Below are 24636 nucleotides of genomic sequence, written 5' to 3' on the forward strand. Positions count from 1 at the left end.
ACCTTTCTACTTCCACTTTCTCTCTACCCCAGTGTTATCTCTCCTCCAACAGCTAGATGGAAGATGAGTGGCTGCTTAAATATTTAAAAGTTAAGTCTGGATTAAGAAAGACTGTACTGAATTATGTTTATTTTCAAACTGATATTATTCATTATATAAATTGAATACATTTTAGCAAAATTAATTTAGCTCATTAATTGTCCATTTTTATTCCATGTTTTCCTTTAACTGATCTTTAGGGCTCTCAATTTTCTTAGCAATGACAAACTAAAGTAGATAATACTCTAAAAATGATACTGTTTTCTGTTTCTTATCATATTAGGTATGAGCAATTAATTTGAATAAAATGCTAGTGATTTAAGTCTTTCTAAAAATCGAACATCACTTCAGTGCTTGGTTTAATGTACATTAATTAAAGTAATCAATACTTATACTCTGGAATATGTGAACTTGTGCTTCTTTATCATTTTTCTGAACTGTTCATTTTAAGGAAGGTGACACTGTTTCAGTAGCAAGCACTTGATTTTGACATCAATAAAATCTACATGTTTTAAAAGTTATTGCCACAGCTGAAATAATAGTGTTTCACTTCTTTTTTAATACTGAAGCTGGGTGTGGTCCCTTAAAATAGTTATGAATAAGGCCTGTTGGTATTTTACCATAGTTCAGTACATTTCTGTATAAAAAGCTATTGCCTTTGCTTAACTTGAAGAAATGTTTAAGTGAGAATAGTTTGTTAGTGGTTTCTTATTGTTCAGGTACAACATTTTTATCTTAACTGTTTGAAGTGTGAAATAAAATGGATTTTAAAGTCAAGAAGGAAAAAAAGCTAACCACTATTTTGAAGATTATCTCATTGATACATCTCAATACAAGCAAAATTCTTTTATAAAATCAGTTTTGAAAGAATATAGTAAAGAATATAGCTAAATGGAATTGATTGAAGTGTGTGGTTTTATTGAATATCTTGTGTGTTATATAGAAGGCATTGATGACTGGGACAAATTACTTAACCTGTTCATACTTCAGTTTTCACACCTGTAAAATGATCATAGCTAACTCTGAGTTGTGGGGAGGGTTAATTAAATTAATGTTTATAAATTACTTAGGAGAGCCTGTCGGAAGGTGCTCATTAGTTATTAATAAGTGGTTAATAATTAACAGTTTTTGTTATTAATAAATTATTTGATTATTATATTTATACTTAATTATTTACTAGTTTTGCTGGAGTTGAGTGGTATATTTGAACAACAATGATTGGGGATATTAGACTTTATGTAGAAAAGATTGCTTACTGCTGGTTTCTATACATAGCTATTTAAGAGGATGAATAAACCTGAGTATTTTGCAAACTATGTATAAATATAATTTTCAAATGTAATCTCTTTTCAGATTAAAATTGCATATTTTCTAAGCTTTTATATTGAAATTTTTAAAAGATTATGGAGATAATTAAATATTATTACTTGTGTGTCTGAGAGGCATATCTTGCTCAATAATAGTTTTTTTTGTGAGTTCCTATCCTAGCTGTTTGTTGAAGATACAGTAATTGAAGAGTGTGCACTAGCCTAAGCACCAGGGGCCAGGACAATACTGTTACTTCCCTTTACTCCTCTTTTACCTTTCAAAGAACATTAACCAAACACAAAATCACCAAATCCCCAATTTACTAAACATTTTGTAAGTCATACATAAAATGCGTTCAGAAAAATGTGTCAGTTTTTTTCCAAAATATGTCATTTTGTAAGCATTGTAAATGATGTACACAGTTCTTTGCTTTTATGATCTAGACTTATTCCTAAAGACATTTCAGAAATATCTTTTTTGGAAGGACCTAGAAGTCTCAGTGTCATTGTTCAGCTGCCTGCCCTGATAATTTCTTTTTTGAATCTCATGAATCTCCCCTTTTCATTTCCACCTTAGCTATTCATATTCTTATTCTGAATATTGTTTAGACAGTTTGAAATAACTTAAATGATTTTTCCTTCAGTTTTTCCCCTTTCCTTTAAATTATGTATACATTGCATACCTGTATCACAATAGCCAAGGGGTTTTTTGTTTGTTTTTTAGAAAGAATCTCACCGTGTTGCCCACACAGGCCTTAAACTTTTAGGCTCCTGCCTTAGCCTTCCCAGTAGATGGTACACATAACTATGCCCAGCTCACAACAGTGTTCTTAAGGGCATGTCTGTTAAAAAAAAGAACAATAAAAACACACTTCTGTGTAACTTATTGTTAAAGAAATCCTAGATTCCTCAGCAAGGAGTTTGTGGAAGGTCCATTTTCAGAATGACTATGCCCTACTTCACTTTACTTTTCAAACCTATCCCTCTGCTTTCAGTTGGGGATTTTAAGTAATTGAACCATGACAATTTTCCAAACTCTTTGATTTGGAAATCCTCCCTAGTCTTTGGGACTGGATTCCTAATATAGATCTTGTTCTTTTCCTTTAGGAATAAAAGGAACTTATTTTGCTGAAGCTTATAGATTGAGTGTCTCTCTTTTTAATATAGTGATTTTGTATATGTTTTATCACACATAATAGAACATGAGCATATTAAAAGCAAGGACTGTGCCCTATCACATCTGTTTTATAGCTTATTTTATAAAACAGGTAGACTGTAAAATCTGCACCATTCATCACAAATGCTGATTTTGTTAATATTGCCTACGTTTTTAAACAAGTCAGAATTGAGCTTTAATCAGAATTAAATTAGACCATTGTGCTATCTTTAAGATATCTTTTAGTAAATTTCAGGCTTTATGAGAAGATGATTGGAAGGGAAGATGTCAAAAATCCCTTTTCATTGCCCTCCCCCTTTTTAATTTTCTGTTTTCTTTTTTAAAGTTAGTATTTGGGGGCTGGAGTTGTAGCTCAATGGTAGAGTGCTTGCTTGCCCAGCATGTGTGAGGCACTGGGTTCAATCCTCAGCACCACATAAAAACAAATTAATAAAATAAAGGTATTATGTTCATCTACAACTAAAAAAAGCTATTTTTAAAACAAATAAAGTCAATATTTTAACTTACAGATAACAAAGATAGTACATATAAATGGGGTAACATGTTTTGATACATGTATATATTGTGTGATATTTAAATCCAGTTAACATTTTCTACTCACTTATCATTTCTTCTGTTTAAAAACTTTCAAATTTTTCTTTTTTCTTTTGAAATGTAGGATGCATTTATTTATCCCTCCACCCACCCCTACTGGCTCCAACCCCTGGTAACTACTATTCTACTTTCAACTTCTATGAAATCAACTTTTTTGTATTCCACATGAATAAGATTTTTTGGGTCTTGTCTCTGTGCCTGGCTTACTTCATTAATATAATGATCTTGTTCCATCATGTTGTTGCAAAGGATAGGATTTCTTTATTTTTATGACTGAATAGTATTCCATTGTGTATATATAACATTTTTTTATCCACTTATCAGTTGATGGACTCGTAGGTTTCCATTTCTTGGCTAATAGGAATAGTGCTGCTATGAGTATGGGAGTGCAGGTGTCTCTGCAGCTTACTGATTTCCTTTCCCTTGGCCATATATCCTGGAGTGGAATTGTTGGATCATATCGTAGTTCAATATTTAATCTTTTGAGGAACCTCCAGACTGATTTCCATAATGGCAATCTTTGTTGCCCTTTAAATCATATCTAGACCTATCACCAAACCAAACTTGATTTAGAATTGGTTGTGGCATATTAGTTTAGAGGAGAATATATACTCATCTCTCTCCCACTTCTCAGCCCTTTGTCTTCAGATTCTCTTCTCTAAAGTCTGCAAGGTACTAGAAAAGGAATACTAATTTCTTTAAAGAAGTATAGATCTCTTTTGTAAATTTTTTAAATTGTAGATGGACACTATATCTTTGTTTTATTTTTTTTTAATGTAGTACTGAGGATCAAGCCCAGTGCCTCACACATGTGAGGCAAGTTTTCAACCACTGAGCTAAAATCCCAGTCCCTATAGATCTCTTATAAATAAAAATTCTTGATTTTAGTAACTGACAGTTAAAATTATCTTGGGATGTATAGCATTTTTTCCCTACAGAAAACCATAGGCAAAATTGCAACATGCTTGGAATTGCGAAGTGCAGCTTTACAGGTAAATGGATTTTTTTAATGAATTATTCTAAATTGTTCTGATAAGATATTAGACATTCATGCCCAAAGCAATATTATCTCAGAAGGGTTTTATAACAATTGGAATTGATCAGTTGATCTCACACTTAAATGATTTAGTTCATACTTTGTACACTGTAGAAATAAAAGATATGATTTTAATTTTTTCTGTTTCTATTAGCTTGAATATTCCAAAAATCAGTTTGGAACTTTTCATTTTCTACCTTTAAAGCAAGAAATATATTTATTTTAATATTTGATTCTTGCCACTTAAAAGACATAGGGTGTAGTGAAATCTTTGTAATGAAAAGATATAATATGCATATTTTAAATTTAGTCCACACAGTCCCAGGAAAAATTTAAACTGGAGGACCTGAAGAAGCTAGAACCAAGTAAGTTTTGTTTTATATTTTTTAGTGATATTCCTTTAGAAAGAGTTTTATCTGTTGTGAATATTAAGATTGTTTAGCACAGAAAGTGATTGGATTTATTTCTCTTACTTTTTGGTGCTTTTAAACTCCTACAATATTTGCATTTTTAATTACCATTTGGATTTCATCTTGCAGTATGGGCAAAGGCACAGTGTGAATAACTAAATGAATGTAAGTTAATGTAGCCTTTTTTAAAAAAAATTTTTAGTTGTAGACAGATACAATACCTTTGTTTTATTTATTTGTTTTTATGTGGTGTTGAGGATTGAATCCAGTGCCTCACACATGCAAGGCAAATGCTCTACAAACAGAACTATAACCCAGCTCCTGTACTCTTTTTTCATTGAGATAAGATTGCACATCTCAGTGCATTTATGTGACTAGGGAATAGTAGATTTTATTTATCCAACTAAGTAAGATTTTTAAGTAGGGAATAATAAAATCAAAGCATTTTCAAACAGAAAGGAGTCTCAGACTTGTGGTCACATTCTCTATTGAGGAAAGAAATGAAATGATTTGTTTGCCCTGTTTCATTTAAATCCCCAGTAACTGAGCAGGGTCTAGATCTCAGAACATTTGTCAGTCTATCTCAGTTCACACTAGTGCAATCCTTTTAATGTAAACATGCTTTGAGTAAGAGGTAAAAAATTAATTTAAGAACTAAAGAGGGCCTTGCACAGTGGTGCATGCCTGTAATCCTAGTCGCTCGGGAGGCTGAGGCAGAAGGATATCAAATTCAAAGCCAGCCCTAGCAAAGCAAGGCACTAAGCAACTTAGTGAGACCCTGTCTCTAAATAAAATATGAAATAGGACTGGGGATGTGGCTCAGTGGTCAAGTGTCCCTGAGTTCAGTCCCAGTATCCCCTGCCAAAAAAGAACTAAATAGAATGTTCCTATAAATTCCACAAACTGCCAATATCTAATTCATTCATAGCAATTCTAACAAAGACATATATTATTGAGATAGCTGAAATGTGATTGTATTGCAAATCCAGGGTAGAAAAAGGATTCTCAGAGTATACTGAAGGGGATCTGATTTTCTGTTGTTTGGGTTGGAAAAGAGAAGTTAACAAAAATAGACAACAACAAAGGAATGCGTAACAGATTTGTTGTGATTCTGGTGGCTTTTCCACAGTTTTAGATGATCGTATTTCATTTCTTCAGAACACCATCCTTCTGAATATGGCAAGAATTCTGATAAACTCTGTCATTTTAATAGTTTTGGTTACTTTATGTAATCCAGATCATAAAGTTTTGTTTTTTTTTCTTTGTGGTTCTGGGGATCAAACCCATGACCTCACACATGCTAGGCAAGCGTTTTACCACTGAGCTACATCTCCAGCCATAGATCATAAGAGTTGGAGATGTTATAAGAGACACACTTATATTCAGAAATAGTTCTTATGCCTATATCCAATGTATATAAGGATACTAATCAATGTAATATTTCTCACAATTTTTTGGGTTTTTTTGTACCTAAAACTTTATTTTTCAAAAGCATTAATAAATACTTTGTATATGATTGAGATATAATTTATATAAAGCACAGTTCACCAATTTAACATATCATATTCAATTTTTTAGTAAATTGGAAGAGTTATGCAGACATCACCACAATCAATTTTAGGACATTTTCATCACCACAAGAAGAAACACTATTCCCATGAGCAGTCATTCACTTCTTGCCATCCCCCTAAAATCCCTTCCAATTCCCAGCCCTAGGAAACCATTAGTTTGATTTTTGTCTATAAATTGTCCTATTGAAGACATTTTATTTAAATGGACTCATATGATATATGATCTTTTATGACTGGCTACATATAAGATTATTTTGAGAAAAACACATTGATGGCTTTAAATAAAATGTTGCAACAGTTGTTTATACAGTGGTTCTACTGAAAATTATGTTTGTGTGTGAGTGTGTGTGTATGTGTGTGTGTGTGTGTGTGTGTGTGTGAGAGAGAGAGAGAGAGAGAGAGAGAGAGAGAGAGAGAGAGAGAGAGAGAGAGATGATGCTGGGGATTGAACCAAGGGCTTTGGGCATGTTAGACAAGTGCTTTACCAGTAAACTACGTCACCAGCCCTCAGTTTTTTATGATAAAAATAATTAGGATTTTGGCTTCTTATTCAGTCACTATTTCCTATTAGTTGTTTGTTTCCAAGCAAAATTTAAGAATCTTATAGATACACAGAGTGGCTGTAAAGACTGTGGATGTTTATTTCATATATTTATTATCTCTTCCTCTGAGCATGCTCAAGTACTTCTATTGCCTCACAAGATCTTTCATTAATTGCCTTTTTTTTTAGAATAGCATCTATATGCTAAGCACTCGAATCCTCTCAATTTTATTTTGCTAAGGACAACACCGACATTAGCTTGTAAATCCCAGGAATGAGTTTTAGGGTCACCTGGACTGGTTCTTTCACTATGCTGTTATGAATACCTGTAGTGGTGCTGTACTACATCATTCCTAAGTACAGCTCTCCAGTTCAAATTCCTAAGAAATTATTGATCCATGTATTAATCGAAGATCAGGTTAAAATCTATTACTTTTTCGGCTTTTTAAAAAAGATTTGGAGTAGAAATGGAAAGAGTATTTTGGAGATTCACTTTATTATATTTTTTATAATGTTTTTCATTTGTACTTTTCCCTTCTTGATAGTTATCCTTTTAGATGATTTTAATTTGCTGTTGCTTCTGAAAGAAACATAAACGAGTATTTCTGTAGGGTAGACTCTGTAATTTGGAATTTATCCAAGCAGGGCACTTGTTGTGAGTTAATTATTGAGTTGGAATTAAATATTTTCTACAAATTGGTATTTAGTAATATTTCAGATTAAGTATACTTATTCAAGCTTGCTTTTTAAAAAATTAAGCCTCTTCTAAGGAAAAATAGTGAATTCTAACTTTTAATATGTCGAACTTAGCTGGTTTCCTTTCTTTTAAAAAAAAGTTTTTTTAAAATTTAATTTTGTGCATGTGTGTGGTGCTGGGTATCAAACCCAGGGCATTGCCCATATAAGGCAAATGCTCTGCCACTGAGCTACATCACTAGCTCTCGGCTGGTTTATTAGGCTGAAGTATTCTTTACTTCAACATTTTGAAATCTTTTAAATTCTGTCTGAAAATACTAAAACTATGATTGTGAAAGTCTGAGCCATTTTTTCTTATGTTAATTGCAGTAATGTACTGCTGCTTACGCAAGCATATCTCCCCACCACCACCCTGCAAAATTCCCTTCTATTAAGCCACCCTTCAAGGCTTCACAGAATCCCACCTCTCCCTGAAAGCTTTCTCTGCTGTCTCTATAGAGGCATAATTAAACTCTGCCTCCTCTCCTGTATAGGATCATTTTAACTATCCATTGTCAGACTCTCACATGTGTTATTTTTCACTTGTATTTGTTTCAGTCCTCAAAGGGATTATGAATGGACTCTTCCCCTACCCCAGAGCCTATTGAATGCTTTAAGTGTAGTATGAACTTGGCAAGATTGTGTTGAGTTAAATAGATTTGAATGTTTTGAAGGAATCTTTTCCTATAATTTAAAAAATACCCTTTCAAAATTGAGGCAGCTGCCCATTTTTCCTACCACAAAAATGAAACACGTCAGTCACAAAAGCAGAATGCATTTTGATATTTGCCTGTGTGTCATCTTTTGAGGGTTAGCTTCAGGAGGTTGGTAGGTCCGTGCTCCAAGAGAAAGGCTGGGAGTGCTGAATTTTCCATGGTGGAGTAGCATCAGATGTCTGCCATGTAGTGATCCAAAGTGTGTAAGTCCTACCAAATCAGCCCATGAATCTCCAACCCATGACATGCTTCATACTTATGATAATATCTTTTGTAAAATTCAAGCTCCTCTTCAGATCCTCCTAAGACACCATTGCTAGTATTGGTAGAAAGAAAACTCTATGTAAAGTTTAAGCTATTTTAAAAGAACAATAGAAGCTGTTATTCCATAGTTGTTGAAAATGTAAACCTATACTACAGTTATAGAAAGTAAAACATAATTTGTTTTTTTAGTTCTAAAGCTATTCACATAAATTAAATGTTTGATAATACTTTAACTTGTAAAAATAATATAACAAAGCTATTATTCTAAAGCAAATACTTCCTCTTCAGAGCTTTGATACTAAAGAAAAGAAAATACTATTTAATTATTCTGTTAAAATACAAATGCGAGATAACCACTGAGCCACATCCCCAGCCCTATTTTGTATTTTATTTAGAGACAGGGTCTCACTGAGTTGCTTATGCCTCACTTTTGCTGAGGCTGGCTTTGAATTCTTAATCCTCCTAAGCCTCTGGGATTACAGGTGTGCACTACCACACTCAGCCAAGATATTCTTAATAACCAAGATATTTTTCAACTTTTTTGTTTGTTTTTGATGTACTGGGGATTGAACCTAGGGGTTCTCTACCACTGAGCTATATTTCCAGTCCTTTTTAGTTTTTAAAACTTTTTTAGTTGTAGATGGACACAATACCTTTATTTTATTTATTCATTTTATGTAGTGCTAAGGATCGAACCCAGTGCCACATGTGCAAGGCAAGCACTCTACCACTGAACTACAACCCCAGCTCTTTTATTGTTTTATTTTTATTTTGAGACAGGGTCTCCCTACGTTGCTTAGGCAGATGAACTTCTAGTCCTCCTGACTCAGGCTTTTGGTACCTAGGATTAAAGACACATGCCACCATAACAGGATCAACTTTTTAAAATTATTGTTATATACATTTTTAATGGTTGATTTTTTTGCCCATTTTATTAAACTCTTATTACAATATGATCTTTTCTGTGTTTTTGTTTCTGATATAAGTGAGACATAATCTTTTTGTTACCTGCTCCCCATTCTTGGGTATCTATTCCATTGTTGTGTAAGTGATCAATATTTCTTAATATTACTTATTAATATTGAGTTGATTTAATAGTTTAGTAACAATGATCATGCAGAAGTATAGAAAAGATGTTCTTGTATTAAAAATAAACAGTACTTCTTAGTAAGATAAGAAATATTAGGATTCTAGTCAACTAGATCAAAAAGGTCATGGAGAGAGTGAATGTCCATTTTAGATTTTCCCTTGCCATTTTGTATACATTTATTTAGGCTGTAATTCTCTCAATAGCCTGTAAAGGAAGTAGCATTCTCATTTTAGAACTGGGGAGATTAGAGTATTTATGTAAATGTTCAAGTTATTATTGCAATTGTAGGGCTAGGTTTTGATTTAAACCTTCTACTTTGATCTCCTGCTGCTTCCCCTTTGCTTGTCAGACTTAAGTTCTCACAGTCCTTTCTATGCCTTGAATAAGGCAAACTGTTTCCTACTTGGAACCTTTGTTGTTGCTCCAGCCTGTTCTCTAATACCTGGGAAGCCCTTATGCTAGAGCCACTTGTGGATGATTCCTCTCATCTCAGGTCTTGGCTCAAATGTCTTCTTACAGTTTAGTTTCGAAAGGCACCCTGTCTACCTTAGCTACTCTACCAAGTTCTCTCTGCTTTTACACAGCATCATGTTTGTATCCTTCATACCACTAATCACATCTTACATTATCTAGTTTATTTATTGGCATATTTATTGTCTACTTTTCCTTAGTAAAGTCTAAGGTCCAAATATGAGTTCTTGATTACTGTGTATCTTTAACACCTAAAGCAGTGATTGGAACATTGTGAGTACTCGGTATGCATTTGTTGAGAAGAAGAAAGAGATAAAGGATGAGGAAGAGCTAAAGGGAGAGAGAATTAAGAGTGAGTAATGAGAATCTAGGTACAAGTTTCCAACTTCTTTCTCACTGGATGATTGACTCCTATTGGAATAAGTTATGTAATTACAACCTGTTCTTTTTGAATTTCCTTATTTAGGAATCCAATATGCCATACTCCTTTTAACTCAAATCTGCAAGACTCCAAAATTAAAGTCTGAGTAATTAGAGTAAAAATCATGGGTTGCCCAATTAATAATGCTAAATATTCACCTTGAAATAATTGCAGGTAGTCACTAGGAACCCATAAATTGGGAAATGAAACAATAAATTTCATAAAATACTTTTCCAGATACAGATAGAATTGTATAACATCTGTCTGTAGGCTTACATGCCAGAAAGTAATCAACCAGGACACAAGAGGTGATAGCATTATGTTGTTTGATGACTTCCCTGAGGAGAGAGTCTGCTGTGTGTGTGTGTGTGTGTGTGTATGTGTGTGTACACATGTGTAATATATATATATATATATATATATATATATATATATATATATATATATACACACATATATATACACACACACACATATATATGCATGTATATATGTGTGTACACATATATAATAAATTTCATCATAAAAGGAATATTAGAATTATAACCTTGTTGCTACAAACCTTACCAGTGTGATAAGTATTGAGGGAAATCTACTTAGGATAAAGAATAAGATGTGATTATCTATTTCTCTTTAATTAGTCATCTTCAGTATCAATCTTTTAATTAAAATACTTCAGAAGAAGAGGTATTCTCTTTCACCCCATATCACCTAGGACCTTGTACATTGGAGAACTATTTTATGCTTTATTTTCTATTAGGGCTCTGAGACTTTCCTTGGAGATCTTACAGTACTCTGAAAATACTGGTACCTGCAGTCCACTATGGACATTTTTATTTTGCTAATACACTCAGTAGTCAATTGCATAGTCTTGAAATGATAGTGAAGCTCGGAATTTAAAATACATATATTAATGTGTGGTTAATACACTATAAAATACAATTAAAAGTATCAATTTAAGATATAACATATAAGACTAACTAATATATAAGACTTACATTACATGTAGGACTAAGATATAAGATATAAGACTAATGTTTGTCTATGTCTTTATTCTAGTCCTAAAGAATATTCTCACATATAATAAAGAATTTCCATTTGATGTTCAGCCTGTCCCATTAAGGTAAATAAATAAGCATCCATATTTTGTCTTCTGATTTTATTATCTATTTTATGTCTGTTTTTTAAATATTTCTGGATTTTTTTCCCTATCAAATTTGGTATTGGTGATATGACTGATACCATTGGTAGCAATGAAATGATTGACATTGACATTTATATCAACATTAACCTAATAATCAGCATCTTATCTGGGAAGTTAGTGGCTTTGAGGGTTAGCTGGTGTATTAAGTGGAGTAGCTCACTAATTTTTCTGTCCTTTTTTATATAGGAGAATTTTAGCCCCTGGTGAGGAAGAGCATTTAGAATTTGAAGAAGATGAAGAATAAGGTGGTGCTGGAGCAGGGTCTCCTGATTCTTTTCCTGCTAGAGTGCCTGGTGGGTACAAAAAATGTACATTATATAATTCAAGGTCAGGTGTTTGGAACTTACTTTTGTACTTGTTAGTGGCAGGTAAAACATCTCCAAATTTGCCAATCTTAAGCAAATTATCACGGCCATTCTGTTAGCGGTAGCTATCATTTTATTGTGAAAGTATCTTACTATTTGTGTCAGGGATCCTCAAAACATCCCATGTTTAGTGATTGTCTAGGAAGACCCACAGGACTCAGCATATAGCTGTACTCACAGTTGTATTCTGAGTCATTACAACAAGAAAACACAAGAACAAAATCAGCAAAGGGTAAAGGCACACAGACAAATTCCAGAGGAAACCAAACTTCTAAGAGTCCTCTCCCAGAAGAGTCAAATATGTACTTGATTCTCTCAACATTCTTTCACACCTGTGAAATGAAAAATATTGTCTATTGGGGAAGCACTGTAGAGATTCAGTGCACAAGACACTGATTGGGGTTAGCATGAACCAAAACTACAGACTCCAGGAAGAAAGCAAGTGTTCAGCACAAACCATATTGTTTGCATGGACCGTTTAGGCACAGTGATCTTCTTAACAGGGCACGATGGGAATCCTGCTGAAATCCAGGTTCCCAGTTGCTAGCCATGGACCAACATTGTAAGTAGGCTTTCTAGAGTAACTGTTTGCTATGTTAATTATTTTCTTTATATATCTAGCTGTTCTTTAAATAATCATATATGATTGTGAAACCTGGACCTGGAGGAACAGATACTAAAGAGTTGCCCTTAACAGGGAAATAAAGAATACATAGCAAGTCCTTTTTATTTGTGGAAGATCTTGACAAGGTTGTAAAATACCCTAGTCAAGCACCCTGAGTAAATTTTTTGACTCTTCCACTTCTATACTTTCTTCTATTCTTATACAGTGCACAGTTTTTACTTCTGATGAACTAGTTCATTTTTGGAAGTGTAGAAATAACACTGTACTATTGTGATGCATTTTTTTAAAGACTCTATGCTTTATGGTATAATTAAATATAAAATACTTATCATCCAGAAAACTTCATAATTAAAGTCAGATTCCAGTAATTTAAATACTCTTTGGTAGAAGACGTTTTAAATATAAACAGTATAGGCTTAGACAAACAAGATACCTGCGCTTTTGAGTCTAACATCTGCCAATCAGTAGTTAAGTGACTGTACTTAATTCTTTATAAAAGGAGATGTTGACAATGCCTAATTTGTAGGGTTACAGTGAAAATTAAGGCACCACATACAAAGCATTTGGCATGATACTTTTCATTTGCTGGTGTAGTGGTGGCTACTGTATTTTCATTATCACCTCTAAATGGTGCTAATGTCCTACACCATAGGATTATTGGAAAAATTACAGTCACTATAAAATGTTATTGTTAGTGTTTCTTTGGTACAAGGTAAGTATTTCCAATCTGCTTATCCTTATGAAGAAAGAGCTATATTTTACTTGTCATATTTGTAGGAAATTTCAAGATTGCTGAGATGATGAGGTAAATAAATTTGCTAAAATTTTTCTGTATTTTTTATTTCCTTTTCAAACCACATGCTATAATTGAAATAGATTCCAGTTCTATAAATTTCTGGTTTGGTTATTTGTTCACTAGCTATACTTCTGTAGCAAACAAGATCCTTGAAGCAGATGATATAAGTCATGAAATGGACAGATTAAGGTCTTTATGGGGTTCAAGTTGCTGAGTTGAAAAGAAACTCTGTAAATTAAGTCTATTGGCTATGAAAGATTAAGCCCAAAGTAATCAGATTTTTGTATTCTGATATAGCATTTTGGTATTTTATTTCAGAGATACAGAAAGCTCACTAAACCCTTCTATTCCCTGAATTATTTTCCTCAAAGTAAGAAAGAGTACATATAGTTCAATTGGCTATATTTGATTTGCGATGATATTTTCAAGGGCCTGTGTCATTTTAAAATTGAAAATGTTATTGAAGGACAATTTAACCTTTAACTTAATTGTAGAATGGGAAAAAAATTGTTATACTGTGGACATCCAAGATTTCAGTCGTGATAAGGCTGTTGTGTCTACATTATCATGGCAGGGTGCTTCTAAGAATTATAACATTTTTATTATGTTTATTTTATGTAATTTATATAATTGTAAGTTTATTGTACTTTTTTTTTGGTACTGAGGATTTAACACAGGGTTACTTTACCAGTGAACCACATCCTCAGCCCTTTTTATTTTTTATTTTGAGACAGGATTTCACTTAGTTGCTGAGGGCCTCACTGAGTTGCTGAGATTAGTCTTAAACTTGGGATCCTCCTGCCTCAGCCTCCCAAGTCACCTGGATTCCAGACTTGTGCCATAGCATCTAGCTTATTGTGATCTTTTTAAAAAAGATTTATTAAGGTGTCCCTTACATATATAATAGGCATCTTTTTTAGTGTGCAGCTTTATGAGTTTTGACAAACACACATGCTAAACACTACTACTGTTAAGCTAATGAGATGAAGTATAATATATAAATATGGTATGACCAAAAGTAGTTTATTCCCTTTTAAAATTAAAAATGGATTTTTATCCAACGTTTCTTGAAAAGAATAAAAATTGTTAAACCTTTCTTTGACATTAATATCATTTTCAAAGCCTTCAATTCTCATAAGACAAACAGTAACTTTTGTGTACTGCTTTAAACACTAACTGGCTTAAGTCCAAATAGTAGTTTAATTTTCTTAAGGTAATCTCAGTAGATTTCATTTAAATAGAGGATATAAATTTATAACTTATCATTTATTACCTGAAAATTTATTTATCCTGTTGAATATTAAAGCTTCTAAATGATAAACCAAAGTAATAGAAATTTAAAAAAAAAAATAGCTGGCCAGGATTACATGCTTATAATCCTAGCTACTTGAGAAATTGAGGCAGGAGGATTGCAAGTTTGAGACCAGTTGGGACAACTTAGAGAGAATTTGTCTCAAAATAGAAAGAACTATGGATGTAGCTCAGTGGTAGGGTGCTTGCCTTACCTGTGTGAAGCCCTACATTCGTTTCCTAGTACCTCATGCACAAATAGCCATGACACAATTTTAGACAAAATTTTAAAAAACATTTCTGAGTGACCTAAACATAAGCCTAGCAATCTCAACATTATTTTAGATTTGTATTTGTTATTCATCTTTTATATAGTCTTAGATATGTACAAAAAATGTTTTTTTAAACTCAAAATGAAGAGTGAATCTTACTTCTTTAATATCAAACCTGTACTTGTTTATTTCCTGCATAAATATTCAATTCTGAGTTGAACTTTCGAGTTAAGCAAATATGGATTTCATTTTCAGCTAAAGTGCAGTTTTTTTCTTACCCATGCATATAGGAAGTTGAACACTGCAACAAAATATTCATTGCTGTTCCATGAATATTAAGGCATCCTTATTTCACAGAATTTCAGAATATATCTAGGGTTAATCAGTAAATACCACCAAAGTGTGCAGTTAGACTCTGGCTCTTCGAGCACTTCCTTCCTCTCAAAGTCTCAAATTCTCAGACTGAGCCAAACAGTCAGAGCCAGAGTCCCTCATCCAGTCATGTACTTATGTTGAAAGGAAAGGAAAATACCATTCAATGTTATCTGGTAGTTCTCCTAGCTGTTTTTCAATAGTTTTAAGGCTTGTTAATATTCTATTACTCTCAAGCAGTTTTGGAAACATTTTAAGATTTCTTTTTTATAATTTGTTTCTTGTTTGTTTGTAGTACTGGGGATTGAAGTTGGGGGTACTCTACCACCTAGCTACATCCCCAGCTCTTTGATGTATTTTTTTAGTTTGAAACCAGGATTTTGCTAAGTTGCCCAGCTGGCCTCTCCTGCCTTAACTTGCCAAGTTGCTGGGATTACAGTCATGCACCACTATGTCTGGCTCAGTTTTTTTTAATCCATGAATCTTGTCACTTGAATTCAAAAAAGGTTTTCTCCAGAGATTTGCAGAAATTGGTTCATAGGAAATGTCTATTGAGTAGGCTCTTCATCAAGGCTCTAAGCAACATCTGGCCTGCTTTTTCTTGAAAGTGCTTTGGCCACTCAAATTTTTAACCCAGCACCTGTAGTAACTCTTCCTTGCATGCTAAATAGCATCTGTGTATGAAACATATACCCACTGATTAATCGTAGGTTTTGTGAGAGTATTTATTATTTTTTTCCAGATATGATGGTGACACTTAAGAATTCAGCCATTATCCAAATCACATATTTCTGAACACAGAAAAATACATATTTCTAGTACCAGTCAATAAAGAAAATAAAAACAAGAACATACTCATATAACCTATATACAAACAACTTTAATCAGGTATAATTTTTGACAGACTTAGAAATATTATTATTTGAAGCTAATGACCCCTAAGATTTTTATCAAACTTTTAATGTAATTTCAAAGTGAACAAACTTCTTATGATGTTACTCTTTATTTTGAAAGGTTGGAGCAGTTCCTCAACTACTAATCAGTTACCACCCAAAAGAAATTGTGCATGTGTTTTTATATTTTCACACAATTTTTATGTGTGTACAAATTGCAGATGTGCAGTACAAATTGCAAAATTTTTTTCTTGCTAGATTTTTAAGACCCATTTCATGTTTTGTGCCATCTACAAAATGTTATGACCAAATAATGATTTGACAATACCATTTTTTTAAATTATGTTAAAATTATCCCAAAATATTAGAAAATATTATTTTATATATATCCTTTTTATTGCATTTTAAAATTACAAAGAAATGTGCACTTAAAAAAAGTGTGTGACAGACTTTGAATTGGTAGTATCAGACATCTGAATTTAATTACAAGTAGGATAAATCTAAAAAAAAGAAGACATATATAATCACATACATATGATAATGCTTAGTTTACATTTTAGATATCAGGTACATCTCTGTCCTAAAAGTATGGATAAAAATTTTGTACTTCTTATTCATGACATTTAATTCACCAAGCACCAAGGCAAAATGAACACTGACTCACCTCTTATTGAAGTAAATGCCTGTGACAAACATTTGTACAATATTATGTAAAAAGCCAAGCAAATGAAATTACTCAATAAGCAAACTAAAATCAGTGTTTTAAAAAAATATAATCTTTGGTAATTTTCCTCTTTTAATGTTCTGACCTAGACAATAATGTACTATTTGGGACAAAGACTGTCATGTCATTTTCAATTTTGGACTAGAAATTGTCCTTATGGTATGATATGAGATATAAACAATAGCAATTTTTAAAAAGCAAAAATAAAAAGTTGAAAGAAAAAAATGACTTCCCCTTCTGCATGTGAGGACAGGGTCTTAAGAATCCCACTGACCTTCATATCCATGTCACTCCAGATTCATCTTCAGGCTGGTGGTCCTTTCATTGTCTGATTCTCCATGATCTCTATGGCTACAGAGAGACTATTGAATGTGATGCCATCCTACTTGATACTCAGACCTTCATTTTTCTCAGCATTCTCTTGGAACAAAGAAGTTGCGGTCGGGGGGTGGGGGGCTTCAGATGCTCTCCCATTGTTTTTCTGTACCTGTTGCAGGTAGAGTGGTGCTTCATTGCTTGGTCTGTGTCAGTGCTGTGGGGTGCCCAGCAGAGGCAGAGGCCTTACTTGCACAATTCCCTTTCCTCTCCACAGTGGAAGTGGCTGTAACATTCTTGGCTAGGTCAGACGCTTTTACACAGTTTTTAAAACATTCTTGAGCGAACTCATCTGTGTTTAACAAACAGCCATTTGGGGGATCCATAGCTACCTTCATAAATTGTTTTCCACAGATGAAGCACAATGGAATAGAGCAACTTGAGTTTTTACCCATGTACTACCTGTTAATAAATAGTTTCCATCAACAAAATGGACTTTTTGGTGTCCCCTATTACAGTAATGTGGTGAAATGGTTCCAAACCTTCTAATTCATTGTCATTACTTTATCAGACTTGTCTTTAGGTTTAGGCTTAGAATCTTCCTCTCGCAGAAAATCACACTGAATTGAGTAATTCCTTCCAACTCTTTTTGACACCAGTGAGAGCATGCTTGCTCTGGTTAGTGCATAAGAGGTGGTTGGGGCAGATAAGTCAGAAAAAGACGTGCTTTCTGTGTTCAGTACAACTTGAGGCTCACCAGCTACCAATGGCTTCCTTTGTCTTGCAGTAAAAACTGAAAGTGGAATTAACCAAATGAACACAGTCCTGCTGCTCACTGCTATTTGAGTGATAAAGACCTATCATATTGCTATCTGGGCTACTCAGTCTCTGTCCATTCCTGTGAATGTGCATTGCCCAGTGTACAAAGTTCAAATGTTACTCTTTTTTAATCACTCCCTTACTTGGAGTTCTTAGTGACAGCTCAATAACATTCCTGGGATGTTATTGAAAACTTGGTTTGGACAGCTGTAGCCATTTAGAGTTTTCCATATTTAAAAGTATAAGGCACAAATAGTGGCCTCACAAAAATGTCTATATTCTAATCCTGGGAACCTGTGACTGTTATGTTACATGGCAAAAGGAACTTTGCAGAAGCTTGAGATGGGGAGGTTCTCCTGCAGTTCCTTTTAAGGCTTTAGGGACAATTAAAATAAAGATGTTAAAATGGGACATGATGGTTAAAAGCATGGACTCTGTAGCCAAACTACTGTGTGATTATGGATAATTTGTTTTTCTATGCCTCACTTTTCACCTCTGAAAAATAGAACTAAACTATTGTTGTGAGGATTAGATGAGAGGATTAGGACAGTACGTGGCACATCACAAATACTCACAAGTGTTAGCTATTTCTTATTTACATAGCAATTCCATGTGGAAGAACATTTCTTCTGATCTCTGTTCTAGATCTGAGAGCAGATGATTTAGCTGAAATAGCACAGTTTACACTGGATTGTGTGTAGTGATTTCTTTCTTATCCTTGTTAGTCTTCAGATTTTATGAATGTACTTGACTTGTTCTCATATTACACTATGAAATTGGATATGTTAATTCTTCACTTATAAATCTTCCTTTTAATGCATTGGCTCAATTTACAACTATCATAGTTTTATCTTTGATGCAAAAACATGCACCCTTTTTCATCTAACCTGGGAGCTATAGATGGTATGGTATTATTTTAGTATTTGATCTTCTTTTATGTTTATTATTTCTTCACTCATTGATATAGATTCTCTAGCCATTTGTTTATTAGAGCATGATAACCTCTAGAACTGGAAATTCAGTCATTCATTCAATAAAATATTTCTTCAACAAAGATCTGTTTATTCCTTGTGCATACTACAAAAGGAACAGTTCCCACACCTTTCAGGATGCTTATTGTGTAGTCAGCAAGACAGAGCCAAAAGCACATGATTATAATTAGAGATGTGCACCAATGTCATAGGTTGGCAAAAAGAAGGACTGAGGGAGTTCAATAAATCTAGCCAGATTTAGGACTCACTGAGTATGTAGGAGTTGACCATGCAGAAAGAGAGCACATCATAGACCATTCTGAAACATCTTAAATAGGCACCTTTCTATGTAATCTATGATCTTAATTACAGTCAGCTTCCTTCATCATGGAGCACAATGTTTGACATTCTACCTTGAATTAAACAAGAAATTCAGACTTGCAATCACTGCCTCCATATTAAATTATTCGAAGCATAATGATTACATTAAACTTACTGTGTAATCTCAGGCAAAAAGATTGTTGGTAAGGAATGTAGCATCAGCCCTACCATTTCAACTGAAAGATCTAGATGATGACAGGTTATAAAATTGACTCACCCCAAAGTAACAACAAGTTTAATATCAACTTGGAAAAAAAAATAATCTTAACATCAAAAAGACTTTGAAAGTTGTAAAGCAATCGTCTTTTGACTGTCAAAAAAAGGGTAGTAAAGAGGTAAGACATAAAAGAGGTAACATTCTTGGGGGTTTTGGGGGGTGGGGTAGGGTGGGTTCTTTTTTTTGTCTTTTCTGGAACTAGGTGTCGAATCCAGGATTTTGCAAATGCAAGGCAGACACTTTGCCACTGAGCTACATCCCAACCCAACATTCTTAATATATAAAGAAAAATTTTAATTGTAATAACCAAAGTAGAATACATGAGAGGAACAGACAACATGAGCGAGCGTGCGCACGTGCGAACACACACACACACACACACACACACACACACACACATTTAAAAATACCCGTTAAACATATAAAAAGATACTCAACTTTATTTTTAATAAAAAAACTAAATTAAAGCTACTGTTGGTGAGTCTTAGGGGAAATAGGTACTTATTAATCACTGGTGGAAATAGAAAAATGGTACAGTTCCTTTGGAGGGAAATTGAGCATTCTCTAACAACATATAAGTACATATTTTTGCCTTAGCAATCCCATTCCTGAGAATTTACTCTGAAGGTGCACCCGCAAAATGCAGGAAAAAGAGGGGGAAACACTTGCATATATACCAGATTCTCTGTTGAGGTGTTTTTTATAATGATAAAAAGTTAGAAATAATGTAACTGCCATATGAAGATTGACAGAATAAACTATGATACATAGGATGGTGTAGAAAATAATTCAGAAAATCTCCATGAACTAATGAGTGATTTTTCAAAATATATTATTAGCAGAATTTATCAAGGTAGTTCACATTAGCAGATTAAGGGGAAAGATTTCATAATGTTGTCAACAATGCAGAAAAAGTTCTCAGTTAAGTTTGAAATACAGCCTTGATTTTAAACAATTCTTGGCAAAGAACAGAAAAACATCCTTAACTTGATAAAACATGGCTACATGACATTTACAGCCCAAAATCATTTAATGATGAATTTGAACAAAACAAGAGTGTCTATTACTTCTTTTCATCAGAATTGTTTTGGAAGCCCTAGCTACTGCACTAGGATAAGAAAAATGAAATATAAAAGGGGGGATGTTCTTTATTTGCATATTTATGAATATATAGAGAATATGCAAAAAAAACTATTCATAACTCATTAATAAGATAATGCGGTTTCTGGATATAAAATCTGTACAGACAAATCAATTCTATCTCAAACAAGTAATAGTTGCTTAGAAAATGAACTATTATAATATTTATAGTAGTATTAAATAATATCAAGGACCTTATTATAAATTCAACAAAAGAAATATAAGAATTTTATGTAGAAAATAAACCTTTGTTGAAAGAAAGAAAAGAATATCAAAAGGAAAAGGAAACTGGAGTAATCTTGAAATTAGGGAAAAAGATGGAAGAGTGACTTAATAATTGTTATGGTTGGTGAGATGTTGAATTGTACGTTCTCTTTTACTTTTTTCATTTCTCTTGATTGAATTGTTTATGAGAATGCATTTTATAAAAACAGTGAAGTCATTATTCTTTTTTTCATTTGTTCATAATAGTTATTCTTGACATTAGATTCATTTGGACTAATTATAAATGCATGGAATATAATTTGCTCCAATTCAGTCCCTTCACCCTCCCCATCCTCCCTCTCACTGTTCCCTTTGATCCACTTTACTGATCTATTTATTTACATTTTTTAAAATTAGTATTTTATAGATATTCAAAGTGATGAGTTTCATTATAGTATATTCACATATGTGCATTGGAAAGTTAGTTTGGGTTCATTCCACAGTTTTTCCCTACCCACTCCCCATTCCCTTCTTTTTCTTTTATTGATTTTATTTTTTTTAAATACAGGACAATGGAGTGTATTACAATTCTTATTACACATATAGAGCACAATTTTTTATATCTTTGTATAAAGCATATTCACGCCAATTCATGTTATACATGTACTTGGTTTTTTTTTTTGCATTACAATTCTTATTACACATATATACCACAATTTTTCATATCTCTGTTTGTATATAAAGTAGGTTGACAGCCAATTTGTGTCTTCAGACATGTACTTTGGATAATGATGTCCATCACATTCATTCCACATTCATTAGGAGGCTAGTCCCCTGCCTCCTCCCTTTCCCTCACTCCCCTCTTCCCTATCTAGAATCCATCTATTCATCCCATGTTCCTCCTCCCTACCCTATTATGAGTCAGCCTCCTTATATCAGAGAAAACATTTGGCATTTGTTTTTTGGGGATTGGCTAACTTCACTTAGCATTATCTTCTCCAATGCCATCCATTTACCTGCAAATGCCATGATTTTATTCTCTTTTTAAAAAGTTCATTGTGTATATATGCCACATTTTTAAAAATCCATTCATCCACTGAAGGGCATGTAGGTTGGCTCCACAGTTTAGCTATTGTGAATAGTGCTGCTATAAACATTGATGTGGCTGTGTCCCTGTAGTATGTTGATTTTAAGTCCTTTGAGTATAGTCCAAGGAGAGCAATAGCTTGGTCAAACGGTGGTTCCATTCCGAGATTTCCAAAGAATCTCCATACTGCTTTCCAGATTGGCTACACCAATTTGCAGTCCCACCAGCAATGTATGAGTGTACATTTTTCCCCACATTCTTGCCAACACTTAATGTTGTTTGTCTTCATAATAGCTGCCATTCAGATTAGAGTTGTATCTTAGTTTTGATTTGCATTTCTCTGATTGCTAGAGATGTTGAAAATTTTTTCATATATTTGTTGATTGATTGTATATCCTCTTCTGAGAAGTGTTTGTTCAAGTCCTTGGCCCATTTTTTGATTGGGTTACTTGTTTTTTCAGTGCTTAGCTTTTTGAGTTCTTTATATACCCTAGAGATTAGTGCTCTATCTGATGTGTGAGGGGTAAAGATTTTGTCCCAGGATGTAGGCTCTCTGTTCACCTCACGGATTGTTTCTTTTGCTGAGAAAAAACTTTTTAGTTTGAATCCATCCCATTTATTTATTCCTGGTTTTAATTCTTGTGCCATAGGAGTCTTATTAAGGAAGTTGGGGCCTAACCCATATGATGAAGATTAGGGCCTACCTTTTTCTTCGGTTAGACACAGAGTCTCTGGCTTAATTCCTAGGTCCTTGATCCATTTTAAGTTAAGTTTTGTGCATGGTGAGAGTTATGAGTTTAATTTCATTTTGTTGCATATGGATTTCCAGTTTTCCCAGCACCATTTGTTGAAAAACGCTACCTTTTCTCCAGTGCATGTTTTTGGCACCTTTTTCTAAAATAAGCTGATTGTAATTTTGTGGGTTAGTCTCTGTGTCCTCTATTCTGTACCATTGGTCTACCAGTCTGTTTTAGTGCCAATACCATGCTGTTTTTGTTACTATTGCTCTGTAGTATAGTTTAAGGTCTCATATAGCGATACTCCCTGCTTCACTCTTCTTGCTAAGGATTTCTTTAGCTATTCTTGATCTCTTATTTTTCCAGATGAATTTCATGATTGCTTTTTCTATTTTTATGAGGAATGCCATTGAGATTTTGTTTGGAATTGCATTAAATCTATATAGTGCTTTTGGTAGTATGGTCATTTTGATAATATTAATTCTGCCTATCCCAAGAGCGAGGTAGATCTTTCCAGAAATAGTAAATGAATTCAGCAAAGGAGCAGAATATAAATCAACACCCATAAATCAAAGGCATTTCTGTATATCAGTGACAAAGCCTCTGAGAAGGAAATGAGGAAAACTGCTCCATTTACAGTAACCTCAAAAAAAAAAATAAGATACTTGAGAATCAACGAAAGAAGTCAAAGATCTATACAATGAAAACTACAGAACCCTAAACAGAGAAATCAAAGAAGATCTTAGAAGATTGAAAGATCTACACATTCCTTTCTTAAAAGGAGAAAGGGAGGAGGAGGGAGGGAGAGGGGGAAGGTGGGCAGGGTCAGATCAGAATATGATAGCCCAAAGGGTGGGGTTTTGGCCTGCTGAGAACTTCTAACTGAAGGAGATTGGAATCCCGAAAGCAACCTCAGCAGCAAAGCCTCTGCCCTCCTCCTGCCCTCCTGTCCTTCACCCTTCTCTCCCAAAGCCTTCTCTCATAAAACCTAGAAAGCTCTCTCTCTCTCTCTCTCTCTCTCTCTCTCTCTCTCTCTCTCTCTCTCTCTCTTTCTCTCCTCTACCCTCCCTGCTATTCCCTTCCTGTCCCCTTACCCTCCCTTACCCCCTCCCTTAGAAACCCTCATTTCAGACAGGACCTGCCTTAGGTCCAGAAGGAAAGAAGGCTATACAGAGAGGCCAAGAAGAATCTGACCAGACAGGGCTTGCTAGGATCCTGGCAGCCTTTTACCATTAGCTCACACCCCCTTTCCAGTCATTTCTACATGGCCATCCATTCTTCATGGAACATAAACATAAAAACAGGAGTTTTCCCTGGATCTGTAGGTCTTTATTTCTGAAGGCTTTTAGGTCAAATAAAGTTCTATTAAATAAATGTTATGATTTTTAAAATGTAAAGATATATACTAGTTCATAAATTTGAAGAAGCAATTTATATAGATAGACTCTTTCTGAAACTCATCTGAATTTTTATTGCAGTTCCTGGACCTTTTATACAGCTATAGAATTAAGATACTGTATTAGTGATAAGAGGATAAACAGTTCGGTAAGACAGAAAACTCAGAAAGTGATTGCCACATGATTTATGATTGAGGTGGGACCGCAGATCAGTGGTGGAAAATGTCAGTCTTTTTAATAAGTAGTGCTGAGGCAATTGAGTATTTATGTGAAATTGAATGAAATTAAAGCTCCTACAATACACCATAGACAATAATTCTGTGTGACATATAGAATTAAGTGTGTGGGGCTGGGAATGTGGCTCAAGCAGTAGCATGCTCGCCTGGCATGCGTGTGGCCCGGGTTCGATCCTCAGCGCCACATACAGACAAAGATGTTGTGTCCGCCAAATACTA

At 33.9% G+C, this 24636-nt stretch overlaps 1 pseudogene; it reads left to right on the forward strand.

The window, feature by feature from the left end:
• The window catches only part of LOC143386181 (axin interactor, dorsalization-associated protein-like), an 83125-nt pseudogene that overhangs the window by 51014 nt on the left and 7475 nt on the right, over positions 1 to 24636 (forward strand).

This window comes from Callospermophilus lateralis, unplaced genomic scaffold, assembly GCF_048772815.1.
Source record: "Callospermophilus lateralis isolate mCalLat2 unplaced genomic scaffold, mCalLat2.hap1 Scaffold_98, whole genome shotgun sequence".
Lineage (NCBI taxonomy): Eukaryota > Metazoa > Chordata > Mammalia > Rodentia > Sciuridae > Callospermophilus > Callospermophilus lateralis.